Raw genomic sequence first — 4,252 nt, 5'->3', positions numbered from 1 at the left:
ACCTTCCAAAGAAGCTGATCCACAAGATTGAACAAGTCTCCAGAACTTTCCTATGGACTTGGGGGATTGAAGAGTCTAGGAAAGCACTAGTGGCCTGGGAAACTTTGTGCAAGCCTAAGGCAGCTGGTGGATTAAACCTACTGAATGTTGAAGCCTGGAACAAAGCTGCCATCTGTAAACTGATGTGGAACTTAAGCAAAAAGAAAGATAGGCTATGGGTGCAGTGGGTGCATGTGTATTACAAGAAGCAGATAGCAGGATGGAGTATTGAGGCTAAACAAGCTTCCTGGATAATTCAGAAGATTCTCAAAGCTAGACAATACTTTGAGGAAGCTGGATACAATGAAGCTGATATGGAAAAGATGGAAATTTTTTCAGTGAAGAAATTCCACACAAAACTGAGAGGAAGCTTTGAACAAGTGACATGGAGGAAACTTATGCAAAGCAATCTGGGAACCCCAAAGTGGAAATTTATTGTCTACCTAGCTGTTCAAAGGAAGCTAATGACTAAAGATAGATTGAGAGGACTGGGATACGTGGAGGAGGTCACATGTGAACTATGCAACAAAGAAGAGGAGTCTATTGATCACCTATTCTTTTCCTGTTCCTACACTTCACAAGTATGGACAGTGCTATTACAATGGCAGGGGATCTATAGAAAGGCAATACAATGGAATGAAGAACTCAACTGGACAATCAAGTACTGCAAAGGAAGGAGCATTAAAGCTGAACTATATCGACTAATACTTGCAGGTGCAGTATATCATGTCTGGCAGGAAAAAAATAACAGAATTTTCAGAGGAGTGAAGCAGTCCATTCAGGAACTTGTACGAGATATAGTCCAAGCAGTACATGGAAGAGGAAGATGTGTACAGCGACTACATACTAGATTAGATGAGATGAACTACTATCCTACTTAATTGTATGTAATAGGTAGGAAGAAATGTAGAGTAAAGAAAGTAGAAGATAGAGTTGAGAAGTGTAAACAGCTATGATCTTGTATTCTTTTGTTTGAAATGAAATGAAATTAATAACCAAAAAAAAATAAAGAAATACAAACATTTTATTGGTCATGGTATAACGTCAGTCACAACCATATTTTGGACAACTCCCATTTTAACAAGGATTAAAAAAGGTAAACAAAATTATACTAGAAACCTTTTTCATTAATGGATTTTAAAACACACAATATATATATATATATATATATATATATATATATACACACACACACACTAGCTTTAGGGTACGTGCGTTGCACGTGTAAGACAAACGACCAAAGCTCTTTAGGGAGAATATTTTGGCTTTCTTTTGTACAGTAGTTCATATGGAGTTTGATTGTTAATACAATTGGCATCCTAATAGATACAATATCCTTAAATAGAAAAATAAGTGTAATTACACTAATATAATAGGTGAGTTCAAAATTGTTGGACATTGAACCTGCAAACATGAACAATTAATTAGTTAAGCTAGTTATCACTAAAACTGGAATTAACTACGAACTTCGTTGCTAATCTGTCGCTAAATCGCTCATAGCTAGCAGAATTGTTTAATAATTTTGTCTCTAATTCGTCGCTAAATGAGATAATTAGCGACTTTTTTTTCTATTTAGCTACAATTTTTTAGTAGTGGTATAGCATTTGCAACGATGGATGTAGTATTGTATGAGATAGTATGATATAATATTTTTGTATCCTCTTTATAAAGGATGTTCTTGGTGTGTGTGTTACTTCAACTAAACTATCATGACCAAATTTTTTATTGTTGGCATCAATATTCCTCCTAAAAGTATAATATAAATATAATTCAATTTTGAGGATTGTTTGACTCTGTAACCTATTTATTGCTGACGTATCTACAAATTATTTAACTTGTCATCTTTTTTGTTAATCAAAAGTTTTATGCCCATACAGTAAAAACGCCAACTATTAATCTATTATTTCTACAAAGCGATGAGACATATGAACAGTCATCAAATTATACTCATGCCTTCAAGTTGAACAATTATTCCCTCCGGTCTACTGTAATTGATTTCTTGATTTTTTTTCGTAGTCCACAATATTTAATTTTTCATATGTCAAGAAGGAATTATCTTCTTTTTTTCCAAAGTTGCATTTGAAGTAAAGAGCCTAAGAGTATTTGTTATATTTCCAACGAACAAATTAAGGTTAACATGGTCAATTTCATTGTTAATTAATGCTAAAATATGAATTCTTTAATATGTGTATAAACAGTCAACAAATTAATTGTGGACTGGAGGGAGTAAGTAATAGACAACTATTAGGAGTTGCCAACTACCATGTCCATCAATGCCGACATTTGCGTGTGCTACTAAACAATTAAGAAAAAATGACATGGTATGACAACACATGAAGAGAGTTGACAATATTTTGGCCTTATGTTATGTTTGGCAATAGAAGCCCAAAAAAATTGGCAAATAATAACCAAAATTATTTTTCTTAAATATAGCAAAAGAATTTAGAACCCTCTTCTTTCTTTTAACAATTGCCAATTATTCCTAGAAATTAGGTACCACTTCCTTTTAAATTAGGGTAAAACAAATTTAATTTCGTTACTACTGTGAGCACGTGATTTTTGCCCTAAGCAAATTAATTCCAAAAGTTTCAAGTAATTGACTTCTTTATTATTTTACAATTTTTGTGAATTTTTGTTAAATTTTGGCGTTAATTGGTTGCATTTTTATTTCACGTAAAAAATACAAAAAATGTGCATTTGCATTTAGGGATTTAATATCACAATTTTGGTATTAATTAATTTTAAAACAAAATTCAAAGAAAATTGCGAAAAATAGTTTCTTTGCACTTTCAATTGTTAATTGTTGCATTTTTATCTTTAAATAGAGTTTTAAATAATTTTAGGAGTTTAAATAGTTTAATTAAGTCCTTGTTTTGTTTTAGCATTTTATAAAATCAGAAAAAATAAATAAATACAGAAATACAAAAATACAAAAAAAATATATATATATATAAAATACAAAAGAAAGTAAATAAAATACAAGAAAAGCAAAAAAATGGACTGCCAAAGAGTTGGGACCAAAATGGCTGAGCCCAAATAAAATAAACACCAACCCGTCCAAACCCAACCCATAGCACCCGGTCCAGTTCGGTTGTAACGAAACGACGCCGTTTCATTGGCGTTAGATCAGGACCGTCGAGGTTTGTTGATCGAACGGTCCTGAAGCCCACGACATTTAATATATAAATGTCCAAACATACCCCCCCTACCCCCAAAACCACCGTCTCTCATACCCCGCTGATTCCGGCGTAACGCCGCCCGTCAGCACCGTCCCCCACCGTCTGCCGCCGGCCGGAAATCGCCTCCGCCGGCGGCGATCGTCCAAATGACCCCGCTTTCACACCCTAGAACCCCCTTTACCTCCCCGTTCCAAATCCCTGAACCTTAGCCTTTAAATCCCAGCCAGTGTTCTCGAATTTTCAATCGAAGAATCAGCCAAAACCCTACTTTGTCCGATGGCCCTCAAATTAACACCATAGCCTCACCTTCATCCTTTCATTCCACCTCGAGTCTGCCGGGAATTCGTCGAATGATAAATTTTGAGCCAAGAACCCTAGCACCGCCACAAGATCCCCTGGTGGCGGCGCAGTCCCAAACCACCACAAAACCATACCCCTGAACCCGTATCACCCATTCCCCATCGATCTACGCTTAATTGCTTCCAAAAGCCCCAATTGTTTCGAACTTTAGACTTAGGGTTTTACCACCGAGGCTGGTTTGTTTCTCAGGGTCAATCAATACTTGAGGGGTTTTGAAATCGTGTTATGTGTTTGTTCTGGGTAAGAACAAACACATAATACTATTTCAAGACCAACTTCGAGAATAGGAGAGTTCCGTAGTCTCCAAAATCAGTAAGTTCTTTCTTCTTGGTCTGTTTTTCTTCTTATTTTGCGCATAACAATTTCGTTCAGAATTCGTAGGGTTCTAGTTTACTCTGTTCAAATTAATTCTCCTTTGTTTTGTTTAATGTTGTCCTGTTTTGATCCAGTGTTTGCTTTCGATTAGATGATCCATGAATTTTTTTTTTTTTAGTCTTAATCCTGTTTGTTTGCTGTTAAGTATTTGCTCATCACCAGATTAATTAGTTTTGGCTTGTTCTTTTTGGAAACATAAGGAAAGATAATCGGATCCTTAGGTCAATGATTCAAATTGTTTGGATATAGCTGAGTCAATCTAGCAGGTTTTTTGTTTAACCATAGTTAGCCTTGACCAA

The sequence above is a fragment of the Nicotiana attenuata genome, unplaced genomic scaffold (assembly GCF_001879085.1).
Source record: "Nicotiana attenuata strain UT unplaced genomic scaffold, NIATTr2, whole genome shotgun sequence".
NCBI classification, from domain to species: domain Eukaryota; kingdom Viridiplantae; phylum Streptophyta; class Magnoliopsida; order Solanales; family Solanaceae; genus Nicotiana; species Nicotiana attenuata.
Note: the sequence above shows the minus strand (reverse complement) of the source record.